The sequence below is a fragment of the Tachyglossus aculeatus genome, chromosome 2 (assembly GCF_015852505.1).
Source record: "Tachyglossus aculeatus isolate mTacAcu1 chromosome 2, mTacAcu1.pri, whole genome shotgun sequence".
In the NCBI taxonomy this organism is placed as follows: domain Eukaryota; kingdom Metazoa; phylum Chordata; class Mammalia; order Monotremata; family Tachyglossidae; genus Tachyglossus; species Tachyglossus aculeatus.
The window spans coordinates 94,568,325-94,585,294 of record NC_052067.1 but is presented as its reverse complement, the minus strand read 5'-3'; the positions used below and the strand labels follow the sequence as shown (position 1 = coordinate 94,585,294).

Genomic DNA, 16,970 nt, shown 5'->3' with positions numbered 1-16,970 from the left:
GGAGGGGGATTTTGAGGCACTGGATGTCGACATTGCTTGGAAACAGCTTCTACCATAACTCTACATGAGGAGACTCGGTGCACTGGTGGGGATACAAGATGAACAGGTTGTCCCACGTGGGGCTCACAGTCTCAATCCCCATTTTACAGATGAGGTAACTGAGACACAGATAAGTTAAGTGACTTGCCCAAGGTCACACAGCAGACAAGTGGCAGAGGCGGAATTAGAACCCCTGACCTCTGACTCCCAAGCCCGGGCTCTTTCCACTGAGCCACACTGCTTCTCATGCTTCTCAGGAATTAGAACCCAAGTCTCTTGACTCCCATGTCTGTGCTCTTTCCATTAGGCCACCCTACTTCTAAAGACTTTAAGCTCGTTGTGGGCAAGAATATGGTATTTGTTAAGTGCTTACTATGTAGCAGGCACTTTACTGAGCCCTGGGGTAGATATGAGATAATTAGGTTGGAGACAGTCCATATAATAATAGTAATAATTTCAGTATTTGTTAAGCGCTTACTATGTGCAAAGTACTGTTCTAAGCACTGGAGAGGATACAAGGTAATCAGGATGTCCCATCTGGGACTCACAATCTTAATCCCCATTTTATAGATGAGGTAACTGAGGCCCAGAGAATCAATCAATCAATCGTATTTATTGAGTGCTTACTGTGTGCAGAGCACTGTACTAAGCGCTTGGGAAGTACAAGTTGGCAACATATAACATATACAAGTTGGCAAGAGAAGTGAAGTGACTGGCCCAAAGTCACACAACTGACAACTGGCAGAGCCGGGATTAGAACCCATGACCTCTGACTCCTAAGCTCTTGCCACTGAGCCACGCTGCTTCTCTGAGCCCATATCCCACATAGGCTCACAGTCTTAATCCCCACTTTACAGATAAGGTATCTGAGGCACAGAAAAGTGAATTATTGCTACATTTTACTCTCCCAAACCCCCTCTCAGGATTGCACCTGGAGAGTGTCCAGTATTCTACCAGTCTCGACTAGGGGACAAAGAGTCAAGCAAGGGCCTACCCATTCCATTCCTAGCTTGGGCAGTGGCTAGTGAATGGAAGACAATCTGTTACCAGTCAAAACTCACTTGTATTGGGTATCAGGGGCATGGAATAGCGTCAAGGGTAGAAACTCAAGTTTACTGAGTGAAAGGAGGAAATAGGAAACTGCTTCCAAGTGTATTATATTGATGACTCGCACCTCCACTCTAGACTGTAAGTTTGCTGTGGGGAGGGAATGTCACCATTTATTGTTATATTGTACTTTCCCAAGTGCTTAGTACAGTGCTCTGAGTACAGTAAGCACTCAATAAATACAATTGAATGAATGAATTACCAAGAAAATGCCATTCGTTCATTCAATTTTATATCATTCATTCATTCATTCAATCGTATTTATTGAGCGCTTACTGTGTGCAGAGCACTGTACTAAGTGCTTGGGAACTACAAGTTGGCAACATATAGAGACGGTCCCTACCCAACAGTAGGCTCACAGTCTAGAAAGGGGAGACAGAGAACTAAACAAAACATATTAACAAAATAAAATAAATAGAATATGTACAAGTAAAATAAATAGAGTAATAAATACGTACAAACATATATACTGGTGCTGTGGGGAAGGGAAGGAGGTAAGGTGGGGGGGATGGAGAGCGGGAGGAGGGGGAGAGGAAGGAGGAGGCTCAGTCTGGGAAGGCCTCCTGGAGGAGGTGAGCTCTCAGTAGGGCCTTGAAGGGAGGAAGAGAGCTGGCTTGGCAGATGTGGCGAGGAAGGGCATTCCAGGCCAGGGGGATGACGTGGGCCGGGGGTCGATGGCAGGACAGGCGAGAATGAGGCACGGTGAAGAGGTTAGCGGCAGAGGAGCAGAGGGTGTGGGCTGGGCTGGAGAAGGAGAGAAGGGAGGTGAGGTAGGAAGGGGCGAGGGGATGGACAGCCTTGAAGCCCAGGGTGAGGAGTTTCTGCCTGATGCATAGGTTGATCGGTAGCCACTGGAGATTTTTGAGGAGGGGAGTAACATGCCCAGAGCTTTTCTGGACAAAGACAATCCGGGCAGCGGCGTGAAGTATGGATTGAAGTGGGGAGAGACAGAAGGATAGGATATCGGAGAAAAGGCTGATATAGTAATGATATAATGAACACTTACTGTTTGTAGAGCACTGTACTAAGCACTTTCGAAAGTATAATAAAACAATAAACAGTGACAGTCCCTGCCCACAATGAGCTTGCAGCCTACCAGAATGATTGTAGATGGAGGTGGGGAGTTCTGGGAGAGATAACAATAATAACAATGATGTTGGCATTTATTAAGTACTTACTATGTGCAAAGCACTGTTCGAAGCACTGGGGAGGTTACAAGGTGATCAGGTTGCCCCATGGGGGGGCTCACAGTCTTAATCCCCATTTTACAGATGAGGTAACTGAGGCCCAGTGAAGTTAAGTGACTTGCCCAAAGTCACACAGCTGACAATTGGTGGAGCTGGGATTTGAGCCCATTATCTCTGACTCCAAAGCTCGGGCTCTTTCCACTGAGCCACACTGCTTCTCTGTGTCCATGGAGTCGCTGTGGGTCGGAGGTGACTAGACAGCATGACAGGATTCCCTCAGGCGCTTAGTACAGTGCTCTGCAAACAGTAAGCCCTTGAAAAATATGGCTGAATGAATGAACAGGATTTGTCTTTGGTGTGGGCATGACTGTTGGCCCCACGTCATTCATTCAGTTGTATTTATTGAGCGCTTACTGTGTGCAGAGCACTGTACTCCAGCCCTCGCACTCCTGCACACATGCATCAGCTAAGAAGCAGTGTGGCTCAGTGGAATGAGGTTTTGGAGTCAGAGGTCATGGGTTCAAATCCCAGCTCTGCCACTTTTCAGCTGTGTGACTTTGGGCAAGCTCTGTGCCTCAGTTCCCTCATCTGTAAAATAGGGATGAAGACTGGGAGCCCCACATGGGACAACCTGATCACCTTGTAACCTCCCCAGTGCTTAGAACAGTGCTTTGCATATAGTAGGTGTTTTATAAATGCCATTATTATTTATTATTATTATTATCAGCAAACCCCAGCAGCAGTGAGTCCCCTTTAGATCGGAAGAGCAGTCAGGGCCTAAGTCAGACAACACTTAGATCTGTGGATATCTAGATATCAATATGCTTCTCCAGACAGCCCTCCACTTTAAGCTGTTCTGAGTTATGATGAACGGCACTTACAGTGTTTCTAAATTTATGACCGGTTGCAGCTTTACAACCCATCAGTTTCGACTTAACAGCACTTACCTCCTTATGGCGCTGTCTCCAGTGGAAGGGGCGGTAGAGGGAGGGAGAAAGTAGAGAATGCAGGGAAACAGAAACATAATTTGCAAAGCTTCCAGGCAGGAGGAAAACGAGGGGAGGAAGGTTCAAGAGGGTGGGATAAGCTGAGATTGCCTGTTCACTAGCTAGTCTCAAGAGGGGATTTTCAGGAACCAATTATGTTACAAATCAGAGGACTGTTTGAGTATAGGTGTATATTAAGCCATCTTTTTAAAATAATAATAATGATGGTACTTGTTAAGTGCTTATTATATGCAAAGCACTGTTCTAAGTGCTGGGGAAGTTACAAGGTGATCAGGTTGTCCCATGGTGGGGGGTTCACAGTTTTAATCCCCATTTTACAGATGAGGTAACTGAGGCACAGAGAAGTGAACTGATTTGCCCAAAGTCACACAGCTGACAGTTGGCAGAGCGGGATTTGAACCCATGACCTCTGACTCCAAAGCCTGTTCTGTTTTTTGTTCAGCAGTTACTATGTGCCAGGCACCATACAAAGCACTGGGGTAGATACAAGATCATGGGACCAGACAATGCTCCTGTCCCACATATGGCTCATAGTCTCAATCCCCATTTTATAGATGAGGTAACCGAGGCACAGAGAAGTGATGTAACTTGCCCAAGGTCACGCAGCTGACATGTGGAAGAGTTGGAATCAGAACTCAGGTCCTCTGACTCCCAAGTCTGTGGTCTTTCCACTACACCACACTTCTTCTCTATCCTTCCAATGCAAAGATGATGCCAGTGATGATGAATTATAACCATTTACCTTTCATCTGAATAACTCTGTAATAATATGGGGTTATGTACTTGAAGAACCCTTCTTAAAAGAAAATCATTCATTCATTCCATTGTATTTATTTAACACTTACTATGTGCAGAACACTATACTAAGCACTTGGGAGAGTAAAATATAATAATAAACGGACCTATTCCCTGCCCACAATCCTCATCTTGTGTGTACAGATGTACAAGCATTTCTTTGATAATATACCACAGTGTGTCCAGATGCATTTTGCTTGAAGAGCAGTCCTTAATTCTACCAATGTAATGTATCCAAAATGCAAAATGAAAACAAATGCCCAGGAAAAATCTTTCTTCCTTTTTCTTTCTTCCTTTTTCTTTCTTTCTTTTTTTCTTTCTCTCTCTCTCTCTCTCTCTCTCTCGCTCTCTCTCTCTCTCTCTCTCTCTTCCTTCCTTCCTTCCTTTCCTTCCTCCCTCCCTCCCTTTCCTTCCTTCCTTCCTTCTTTCTTTCATTCTTTATTTCCTTCTTCCTTCCTTTCTTTCTTTCATTCTTTCTTTCCTTCTTCCTTTCTTTCTTTCTTTTTGTTTCTTTCTTTCCTTCTTTCTTTCTTTCTTTCTTTCTTCATTTTTCTTTCTTTTTCTTTCTTTCTTCCTTTCTTTTTCTTTCTTTCTTGTATTGTACTCTCCCAATGTTCTGTGCACAGTGAACACTCAATAAATATGATTGATTGATTAATTATTTGACTAATAAATTCCTGATGATAGAAGAACTAAATGTTTATGACAGTTCCCCCCAGAAAGGCTCTTGGAAAGGATTCCAAGCAATTTTTCACTTCCAGGGTGAACTCTTGGATGGAAACCCTCTAAATTGTGAGCTCATTGTGGGCAGGGAAATGTCTGTCGATTGTTACATTAAGCTCTCCAAAGCGCCTGTTACAGTGCCCTGCACACAGTAAGTGCTAAATCAATACAAATGAATGAGTGAATGAATGACACACCCCTGTCCCTACTGTCAGATGCCTGTCAGCTTTCATTCCATGCTGCATTTCCAACCATGGTAAGGGGCAGCAAATCCTCAGTAAGTAGTAGCTCTCTCCTCCCTGAGCAGAATAGGGTGGGAGAGTAAAGTTCACTGTCTCTCTAGACTGTAAGCTTGTCATGGGCAAGGAATGTGTTTATTTATTGTTACATTGTACTCTCCCAAATACTTAGTACAGTGCCTGCACACAGTAAGCGCTTAATAAATGCATTATTCCCACCTTCTCTTTGCTGCCATACTTCTGATCCCCTGCTGAAGCAGAAAACCCAGCCAAAAATTTACATGAAGGCAAGGAAAGGAAGGAGTAGGGGAACTCTCTTCTTTGCAGTGATTGGATGTAATGTCAGAGGGGGCTTACATATCTTTGGCAACATCAACAATTAGTGCATCAATCAATAAACCAATCAATCATGCTTATTAAGCATTTACTGGGTGTAGAGCGCTGCATGAAGCACTTAGGAAAGTACAATACACCAGAGATGCAAGACACCTTCCCTGGAGCTAGGGCATGACATATGTCTCTGGATTTTTATATATTGTCATCATACTGACTAGGGGTCTAGCCGTATATCTAAGCACATACATATTCACTTACAATACTTGCTGCCAGACAGGATTAGCATCAAAATTGAACTTTCCAAACGCAGCCACATTTTTATTTTGGCCCTAACCTGCCCTATCCCTGATCTATGTACGTATATTCATTACCCATTTCTGGGGAACATCTCTAGGAACACTGCAAACACACACTGAGCAGCCCAAGAATGCTGGGTTCATTCATTCATTCAATCGAGCGTATTTATTGAGCCCTTACTGTGTGCCGAGCACTGTACTAAGCACTTTAGAGAGTACAATACAACAATAAACAGACACGTCCCCTGCCCACAGTGAACTTACAGTCTAGAGCGGGTGCTATGGGGCTGGGAGTGGGAAGGAACCAAGAGATCAAGTCAGGGTGATGCAGAAGAGAGTGGGAGAAGAGGAAAGGAAGGGCTTAGTGTGGAAAGGCCTCCTGGAGGAGATGTGCCTTCAATGAGGCTTTGAAGTCGAGGAGAGTAAGTGTCTATTGGATTTGAGGAGGGAGAGAGTTCCAGACCAGAGGCAGGACGTGGGATAGGGGTTGGCAGTGAAATAGAGAAGATAGAGGCACAGTGAGAAGGCTAGCATTAGAGGAGTTAAGTGAGAGGGGTGGGTTGTAAGAAGAGAGTAAGTAGAGTGATGAGGTAGTGGGGGCAAAGTGGTGGAGTCCTTTAAAGCCAAAGGTGAGTTTTTGTTTCATGCGGAGATGGATGGGCAACCACTGGAGTTTTTTGAGAAGTGGGGTGATATGCCCTGAATGTTTCTGTAGAAAAACTATCTGGGCAGCAGAGTGAAGTACGGACTGGAGTGGGGAACGATGGGAGGCTGGGAGGTCAGCAAGGAGGATGATGCAGTAATCCAGGGGGTTTAGAAATCATTTGCCAAATTTCCTTTCTCAGTGGGGATCATGGACACCATTAAGTCCATGGGAGACTTCAACCCAGAATGCCAAAAGGCCAAAAGCAGTTTGAAACTATGGACTCTTTCTGTTCCTTCTCTTTCCCAGAGTTTTTTAAAATGGCATTTGTTTAGCACTTAGGCACTGTACTAAAAGCTGAAGTACATTAAGATAATCAGGTGGGACACAGTCCACGTCCCAGATGTAGCTCACAGTCTAAACCCCCATTTTATTAGATGAGGTAACTGAGGCAAAGAGAAGTGAAGTGACTTGCCAAAGGTCACACAGCAGACAAGTGACAGGGGATGAAATTAGAACCTAGATCCTTCTGACTCCCATGTCAATGCTCCATTAGGCTAAGATGCTTCTCAATTTTTTTCAACAGATTCCTTCCAAAATATTTACCAAAAAATGTTTGTATATATGAAAAGCTTTCGGTGATTGATAGGTGTATCAGCAATCAATCAATCAATCAGTGGCATTTATTGAGCTCTTACTGTATACAATGTACCTTCTAAGCTCTTGTAAGAGTACAATACAGCAGAGTTGGTAGACTTGTGCAATCAATAATATTTACTGAACGCTTACTCTATGCAGAGCACTTTAATAAGCACTTGGAAGGGGAAACCATAGCAGGATATGTAGTCACGTTCCCTGTCCAGAAGGACCTTACAGTCTACAATCTATATTTTTATCATTAGACGCTTTGTGAAAAGGAGTTCATATAAAGGCTCAGTTTGGGTAACCAGCCCCATTTTGGAGACTATCTTTTTTGCATACATTTGAAATAGGATAGGTATGTCACTTTAAATTTGTTTTTGCCATCACTTATTTGCAAATATTTATAGAGATGTAGCAATCAATCCATCCATCAATGGTATTTCTTGAGTGCTTACTGTGTGCAGAGCACCGTACTAAACTCTTGGGAGTGTACAAAACAACAAGGTTTGTAGACACATTCCCTGCCCATAGAGATTGTAAAGTCATACTGTTCCAAGAACATTTCCTAATTCCTTAATCTCTTTCTAACCAAAGCACGTATTGAAGCTCAGTCAATCAATCAATTGTATTTATTGAGCATTTACTTTGTGCAGAATATTAAGCCACTTCAGTCAATACTTCACGCTGCTGCCCAGATCATCATAGTGCAGAAACGCTCTGGGCATGTTACTCCCCTCCTCAAAAATCTCCAGTGGCTGCCTGTCAACCTACGCATCAAGCAAAAATTCCTCTCTCGGCTTCAAGGCTCTCCATCACCTCGCCCCCTCCTACCTCACCTCCCTTCTCTCCTGACACCTGTGTACATGCTTTGTTTTGTTGTCTGTCTCCCCCTTCTAGACTGTGAGCCCGTTGTTGGGTAGGGACCGTCTCTATATGTTGCCAACTTGTACTTCCCAAGGGCTTAGTACAGTGCTCTGCACACAGTAAGTGCTCAATAAATATGATTGAATGAATGAATTAAGCACTTGGAAGAGTACAGTACATCAGGATTAGCAGACATGTTCCCTGCTCATAATGAGTTTGCAGTCTAGAGGGGAAGACAGACATTAATATGAATGAATAATTAAAAGATCTGTACATAAGTGCTGTGGGGTTGTGAGTGGGGAGAGCATCAAGTATTCAAAGGTCACAGATTGACGTGCATAGATGATGCAGAAGGGAGAGGGAGCTGGGAAAATGAGGGCTTAATCGCGGAAGGCCTCTTGGAGGAGATGTGATCTTAGTAATGCAACTGAAGGTGGAGAGAGTGGTGGTCTGGCATAAATGGAGCCGGGAGGGAGTTCCAAGCTAGGGGGAATTTGTGGGAAAGGAGTCAGCACAGAAATAGACAAGACTGGGGCACGGTAAGTACATTGGCACTAGAGGAGCAGAGTGGGTGGCCTGGGATGTAGTGGGAGAATTGTGAAGTGAGGTAGGAGGGGGCGAGCTGACTGAGTGCTTTAAAGTCAATGGTAAGGAGATTCTGTTTGATGTGGCGGTAAATAGGAGCCAGTCATTGGAGTCTGTTGAGGAGTGGCGAGACATGAACTGAATATTTTTGTTGATAAATTATTTCTGCAGCAAAATGAAGCAAGGATTGGAGTAGGGAGAGACAGGAGGACGGGAGGTCAGCCAAGTGGAAGATACAGTTGTCAAGGTGGGGTAGGATAACATAAGGATTGTCTCTGTTGCTGAATTGTACTTTCCAAGCACTTAGTACAGTGATCTGCACACTGTAAGGGCTCAATAAATACGATTGAATGAATGAATGAATAAGTGCTTGGATCAGCATGGCAGCACTTTGGATGGAGAGGAAAGGGTGGATTTTAGCAATGTTGTGAATGTGGAACCAGCAGGATTTGGTGACAGAATGAAGAATAATAATAACAATTTTGGTATTTGTTAAATGCTTACTGTGCCAAGCACTCTTCTAAGTGCTGGGGTAATCAGGTTGTCCCATTTGGGGCTCACAGTTTTAATCCCCATTTTACAGATGAGGTAGCTGAGGCACAGAAAAGTTATGTCACTTGCCCAAGGTCACACAGCAGACAGGTGGTGGAGCTGGGATAGAACTCACGTCCTCTGACTCCCAAGCTGATTCTCATTCATTCACTCATTCAATTGTATTTATTGAGAGCTGTGTGCAGAGCACTGTACTAAGCATTTGTGAGAGTATAACATGACAATAAATGGACATATGTGGGTGGAATAAGAGGGATGAGTAGAAGACAATGCCAAGCTTAAGGGCTTAGAGACACAGGTTATGACAGAACTGATGCCCTCTTAAATCATTTCAGTGGCTTCCATTCTATAAAAACCTTGTTAAATTCCTTCAAATGTGAAAGTGCAGTTCCAATTCACACTGATATCATGGAGACACCGTTTCAAGAAATGTGAAATGAAGAGTAACCATCTCTCTTGAACCCCAGTGGACCACTCTTCAAATCATTTTTTTGCCCAATGACACCCCATCTTAGAAAAGGAATCGTAAGGTCCTATCCTGCTTTCTACTCAAAAGAAATTCAAGCACTTGTAATGTTCCCTGTCCACGAGGAGTGCGCAGTCTAGAGAAGCTTTTTAGGCTTAATGGAAAGATGTGGCCTGGATGTCAGGGGACCTGGGTTCTTAGCCCAGTTTTGCCACTGACTTACTATGTATTCATTCATTCTATTGTATTTATTGAGCGCTTTCTGTGTGCAGAACAGTGTCCTAAGCATCTGGGAGAATACAATATAACAATAAACTGACACATTCCTGATCCACAATAGTGTAACACTGGGCAAGTCACTTAGCTGTTCCATGCCTTAATTTCCTCATCCTACTTAGAGTAGCAGTGTGGCATAGTTCATTCAGTCATATTTATTGAGTGCTTACTGTGTGCAGAGCACTGTACTATGTGCTTAGGAAGTACAAGTTGGCAACATATAGAGACAGTCCCTACCCAACAGCAGGCTCACAGCATAGAAGGCATAGTGCAAATAGCAAGGGCCTGGACATCAGAAGATCAAGAGTTCTGGCCCCATCACATGTCTGCAGTGTGTCCTTGGACAAGTCACTTAACTTCTCTGTACCTCAGGTACCTCATCTGTAAAATGGGGATTGAGACTGTGAGCCCCACTTGGGACAGGAACTGTGTCCAATATGATTTGCTTGTATCCATCCCAGTGCTTACTACAGTTCATAACACATGGTAAGTGCTTTACCAATACTATAATTATTGTTATTATTGTGAGCCCCATGTGGGAAAGGGACTTTTTCTAGCCTAATTAACTTATATCTACCCCAGCACACTGTTTGAAACAGAGTAAACACTTAGCAAACATTAAAATGAAGGGGAAGACAGACACTTAAATCAATTACATGTATGGATATGTGCTGTGAGGCTGAGGGTGTGGTGAATGAAAGGCACAAATCCGAGTGGGAGGCCTTCCCTTTGACACCCCTTCCCAGGCAAAGGCCTTCCCAGACTGAGCCCCCTCCTTCCTCCTCCCTCTCCTTCTCCTCCCCCTCCCCATTCCCCCCGCCTTACCTCCTTCCCCTCCGCACAGCACCTGTATATATGTATAGATGTTTGTAAGTATTTATTATTCTATTTATTTTATTTGTACATATTTATTCTATTTATTTCATTTTGTTAATATGCTTTGTTTTGTTCTCTGTCTCCCCCTTCTAGTCTGTGAACCCACTGTTGGGTAGCGACCATCTCTATATGTTGCCAACTTGTACTTCCCAAGTACTTAGTACAGTGCTCTGCACATAGTAAGTGCTCAATAAATACGATTGAATGAATGAATGAATCAAAGTGTAAAGGAGATGCAGGAGGGAGGGAGAGTAGGACAAATCATAGTTTAGTCGGGCAAGGTCTGTCTACAAGCCAACTAGGAGTCATATGAATGCCTTTGACCTGCTCTAAAGACCCAGAATCTGAAAATCTTTCTTCTCCAATATGGCAAGCAATGAATAGAGGATGATTATCCTTTCCTCTTTGTACCAAGCAGAAACCCTCCTGACTTTTGAGTTTAAGAAACTCCATCAGCTCTACTGCTCATACTCATTAGTTTGCTTCTGTTACTACACTCCATCGGGCCCTCTTCATTGGGCCCAAGCTAATTCTCACTGAATCTGTCTTTTTTTTTTAGCGTCTCCTGTCTCCCACCATTTAATCATGCTCTTTTTCCTGCAAGGAACTCTCCCCTCTTTCAAATCTGCCAGGTCATAGTATTCCCCAGTTTTAAAGTTCTTCTGAAATCTCATAATCTCCAGCAGACATTCCTTGATTAATCTTCTTCTCCCCAGGCCACATCTCGCCAGCTTCCATTGCAGCAACTCCTCATAACCTCAGCACTTATCCATTATCACAGCCAACTGCAGCACTTTTGTACATATTAATTTACACAGTCTCCTATTTAGGCCCTTATTCTCTAGACTGTGAGCTCCCTGTGGGCAGGGAATGTGTCTATCAACTGTTATATTGTACTCTCCCAAGCTAATAGTATAGTGCTCTCAACATAGTAAGCATTCAATAAATATGACCGATTGGACACAAATGCATTTTTACATTCTCTTCTTTCTGTTTTTTCAACCACTTGTTCATTCATCCAATCAATCGTATTTATTTAGCACTTACTGAGTGCAGAGCACTGTACTAAGCGCTTGGGAAGTACAAGTCGGCAACATATAGAGACGGTCCCTACCCAACAACGGGCCCACAGTCTAGAAGGGGGAGACAGACAACAAAAACAAAACATTTAGACAGGTGTCAAAGTCATCAGAACGAATAGAATTAAAGCTATATGCACCTCATTAACAAAATAAATAGAATAGTAAATATGTACAAGTAAAATAAATAGAGTAATAAGTCTGTACAAATATATACAAGTGCCATGGGGAGGGGAAGGAGGTAGGGTGGGGGGGATGGGGAGGAGGAGAGGAAAAAGGGGGCTCAGTCTGGGAAGGCCTCCTGGAGGAGGTGAGCTCTCAGTAGGGAAGAAGCATTGCTCAGTGGAAAGAGCCCGGGCTTTGGAGTCAGAGATCATGGGTTCAAATACCGGCTCTGCCAACTGTCAGCTGTGTAACTTTGGGCAAGTCACTTAACTTTTCTGGGCCTCAGTTACCTCATCTGTAAAATGGGGATTAAGACTCTGAGCCCCACATGGGACAACCTGATCACCTTGTATCCTCCCCAGCACTTAGAACAGTGCTTTGCACATAGTAAGCGCTTAACAAATGCCATTATTAGTAGTAGTAGTATTTCTAGGGCCTTATCTTATCTTATCTCTTATCTTCGGGTCTCTCTCCCCTGTGTTAGATGTAAGCTTTTTGAGGGCAGGGATCATGTCTTCAGCATCTATTGTACTTTTCCAAGTTCTCAGGGCAGTTCTCAGCAAACAGCAAACACTCTATAAACATGATTGGCTAATTAAAGTGCAGAGATTAGTAATTCTAAAAAAGGACAAAAAACGATGCATCACCCTCAATGGCATTTATTAAACATCTACTTCTAGGGGCAGAACATGGTATTGGGAATCTACTGTACGCAGAGCATGGTACTGGACACCTCATGTGTAGAGAATGTTGCACAAGATCTGTACTGATTGCTGACTACTTTACTGGGCATCTTAGTGTACTAAGCGCCTACTGATAGACCACTATACTAGGCCCTTAGGAACTTCCAGCAGAAGTAAAAGTTATAAGGTACATTCTAAAAGCATAAAGAAATATAGGAAGATCATGTGGTGTCTGCTGTTGGGGAGATTACAACAGAATGGATTTTCAGAAGTATTTCAGAAACACCTATGTTACTACTTGATCATCTGACCAATTTTTTACTGTAGAGGAATTGTTTTCTCTATTAAAGTGCAAACCAATTCCCCAAGGCCAAATTAGGGATGACCTAGCGATTAAGGTTGTGGTAATTATGTAGAGGCAATTAGGAAAGTGGGCAACTGACTTAGTTAAGAGAATCCTTTAAGCTTTCCCCAAAATGTCCTGTCTTACTAACTCTCCACACTCCATCCAGGAATGTCAAAAGAATTCTAGTATCCTATTTCTTTTATTCTCTTTCTAGGTTTCTTTTTTTTCTCCCAATAAACTCTTTGATGCTCGTTGTACCAGGGAGGCAGTATAAGACATCTCCTGATACCCAATTCCAGAAATCTCCTCACAGTCACTCAATTAATAACTAATAGTGATGGACCACTTACTCTGTGCAGATCACTGTACTAAGCACTTGGGAATGTACAACACAAGAGAGTTTTTAGGCCTGCTCCCTGCCCACAACATGCTTACAGTGGAGAGGATGGAACAGACATTAATATAAATATGAATCTATAGACAGTGGTCCTATGAACATCCTCTTGACCCTGCTCAGATTCTGAAACCAAAAAAATCTCCCCAATCTCTGTAAGGAGCAGCATCAGAGAAAAGGAATTCATTGAGTTTGACCCATATCACCAAGCAAAGAAATGGGGAAATGAGAAAGAAAAGCTTAGATTTGGGTGACTGTCTTCCTTGAGCTCATTTCCAGTACTCTTCCTAGTTACATTCTCTTCATCTCAGTAAAGCAGTAATTACCGTAGACTGTCTACCTCTTAGGCCTACAATTGGTGCTGCCAATCAATAATGAAAGGAAACTCTATTTCAAGGAGTAGCCAGAATGAAAATAAACAAAAACATGTGTAACCAGGATAAATTATAGGTTACCATCCTATAACACAAAAAGAGTCAGAGGACCTGGGTTCTAATCTCCACCCTGCCATTTGCCTGCTGTGAGACCATGGGCAGGTCACTTAAATTCTCTTTGTCTCAGTTTACTCATCTGTAAAATGGGGGTGGAATTCCAGTTCTCCTTACCCCTTAATCTGTGAGACGCATGCAGTACATTGACTGTGTCTGATCTGATGGTATTGTACCTAGTCTAGCATTTAGCTCATTCCTTGGCATTTAGTAAATGCTTAACAAATGCCACAAAGATTATTATTATACCTACTATTTTTAAATCAGAGGTTCCTAGGTGTATTTTCTTAAATAATGGTACTTGTCAAGCACTTACTATGTGCCAAGCACTGTACTAAAAATTCTGGGGGGATACAAGATAATGAAGTTGGACACAGTCCCTGTCTCAGATGGGGCTCACAGGCTTAACCCCTATTTTACAGATAAGGAAACAGAGAAGTGAAATCATCATCATCATCATCAATCGTATTTATTGAGCACTTACTATGTGCAGAGCACTGTACTAAGCGCTTGGGAAGTACAAATTGGCAACATATAGAGACAGTCCCTATCCAACAGTGGGCTCACAGTCTAAAAGGGGGAGACAGAGAACAAAACCAAACATACTAACAAAATAAAATAAATAGAATAGATATGTACAAGTAAAATAAATAAATAAATAAATAAATAAATAGAGTAATAAATATGTACAAATATATATACATATATACAGGAAATGACTAGCCCAAGTTCAAACAGCAGCCAAGTGGCAAAGGCAGAATTAGAACCCAGTTCCTCTGACTCTCAGTCCTCCATGCTCTTTCCACTAGACTCTGCGGCTGCTCTATCTGTACCCATGCTTTGGAAAAGTTGTTACATTTTATGTACAGCCCTGTTTCTACTCAACAATTCTTTAAGATCATAAAGGATGGCAATTTTTTTTTTAAGTGCTTTAGGTCTTAAGAAGGTCATGAAAGATCTGTAAAAGATAAAGAGAAGGCAAACTAGAAGTCATGTGCTCTAGTGGAAAGAGCACGGTCCTGGGTTTTAATCCTGATTCCATCACTTGTGACCTTGGGCACTTAAATTCAAGGTCAGTGTGTGTCCTCAGACAAATCAGTAATCGTCTCTGTTCCTCAGTTACCTCATCTATTAAATAGGGATTAATACCGTGAGCCCCATATGGGACCGGGACTGGGCACAACCCAATCATCTTGTATATGCCTAGTGCTTAGTACATAATAAGTGCTTAACAAATGCCATAAAAAAATCAAGATGATCAGAGCTATAGAATAACTTCTATAGGAGACTCAACTGAAAAGATTAGGATTCTTTAGCTGGTAGCTGAAGGGTACATAATTCATTCATTCAATTATATTTAGTGAGAGCTTACTGTGTGCAGAGCACTGTACTAAGCACCTGGGAAAGTACAATACAGCAATGAAGACTGACAATCTCTGACCACAGCGAGATCAAATTGAAGTTTTCACAATCACCTGGACTGGGCAAACTCAGAATTGATGTTCACAAAAAACCAGAATATGAAGCCTAGATTGAAGACCTATGTTGAGAAGCAGTATGGCTCATCATCATCATCATCATCATTATCAATCGTATTTATTGAGCGCTTACTGTGTGCAGAGCACTGTACTAAGCGCTTGGGAAGTACAAATTGGCAACATATAGAGACAGTCCCTACCCAACAGTGGGCTCACAGTCTAAAAGGGGGAGACAAAACCAAACATACTACAAAATAAAATAGAATAGATATATACAAGTAAAATAAATAAATAAATAGATAGAGTAATAAATATGTACAAACATATATACATATATACAGGCTTAGTGGATAGAGCAAGGGCCTGGGAGTGAGCAGGACCTGGGTTCTAATCCTGGCTCTGCCACTTGTCTGCTGTATGACCTTGGGCAAGTCACTTACATTCTCTGTGCCCCATCTGTAAAATGGGGATGAAGACTGTGAGCCCCCATGTGGGACATGGACTGTGTCCAACCTGATTACCTCGAATCTTACCCCAGTGTTTAGTACAGTCCTTGGCACATAGTAAGCACTTAACAAATACCATTAAAAAAAGGTACAAGCTCAAATAAATGAAAGGAAATACTCCTTGGGTCCTCCAAATACTTTGGTGTCAGGTATTCTTCCAGAGGCACAAATTCCAAGCTGGATGGATCAAGGGTCTGAACTAGTAATGCCATCGATCACAGTAAATCATCTTCTCTGATGAGAGTTAAATGCCATTTGCCTAAGAGAAACTCAGTGAACTTTACCTTCAAAATTTAAAATCAAGATACTTTTGCCTGTTCAATACAAGAGTTGCTGTGAGTCCAACTGATTAATCAATCATCTTTACTGGGAGCTTACTATGAGCAGTGCCCTCTCAAGATCACACATGGAGAGTTACCATTCCTATACTAGCCTCAACTACGGGAGAAAGAGTCAAGAAGAGGCCTACCCATTCCATTCCTAGCATGGGCAGTGGCTAGTGAGTGGAAGGCAATCTGCTACAAGTCAAAATTCGCTTGTGCTGGGCAGCAGTGCCATTATAATAATAATGATGGCATTTATTAAGAGCTTACAATGTGCAAAGCACTGTTCTAAATGCTGGGGAGGTTACAAGGTGATCAGGTTGTCCCATGGGGGGGCTCACAGTCTTCATCCCCATTTTACAGATGAGGGAACTGAGGCACAGAGAAGTTAAGTAACTTGCCCGAAGTCACATATTGTCTATATCCTCACTTGCTCTTTTAATGACCAAATTTTACTTAATGGCTGGCTCCTTGTCATTCCCACTAGAGTTGGAGATCCTCAAGAGCAGGGGTCATGCCTCATGTCAAACAGTCATATTTATTAATAGACTGTGAGCCCACTGTTGGGTAGGGAACATCTCTATATGTTGCAAACTTGTACTTCCCAAGCATTTAGTACAGTGCTCTGCACACAGTAAGCACTCAATAAATACGATTGATTGATTGATTAATAATAATAATGGTATTTGTTAAGCGCTTACTATATGCCAGACACTGTACTAAGTGCTGGGGTGGATACAAGCAAATTAGGATAGACACAGTTCCTGTCCCATGTGGGCTCACAGTCTCAATCCTCATTTTACAGATGAGGGAACTGAGGCACAGGGAAGTGAAGTGATTTGCCCAAGGTCACACAGGAAACAAGTGGCAGAGCT

The 16,970-nt window shown here is 42.6% G+C and overlaps 1 protein-coding gene and 1 non-coding gene across 2 annotated transcripts in view; one reads left to right on the top strand and one right to left on the bottom strand.

Annotated features, from left to right (window-relative positions):
* The window catches only part of LOC119941973 (triadin-like), a 229,505-nt gene that overhangs the window by 192,150 nt on the left and 20,385 nt on the right, over positions 1-16,970 (bottom strand). The gene's annotated exons all lie outside the window — the stretch shown is intronic.
* LOC119924623 lies at positions 953-1,090 on the top strand. Its single transcript, XR_005449326.1, has one exon. It is a non-coding gene; the product is annotated as a small nucleolar RNA SNORA7 (small nucleolar RNA).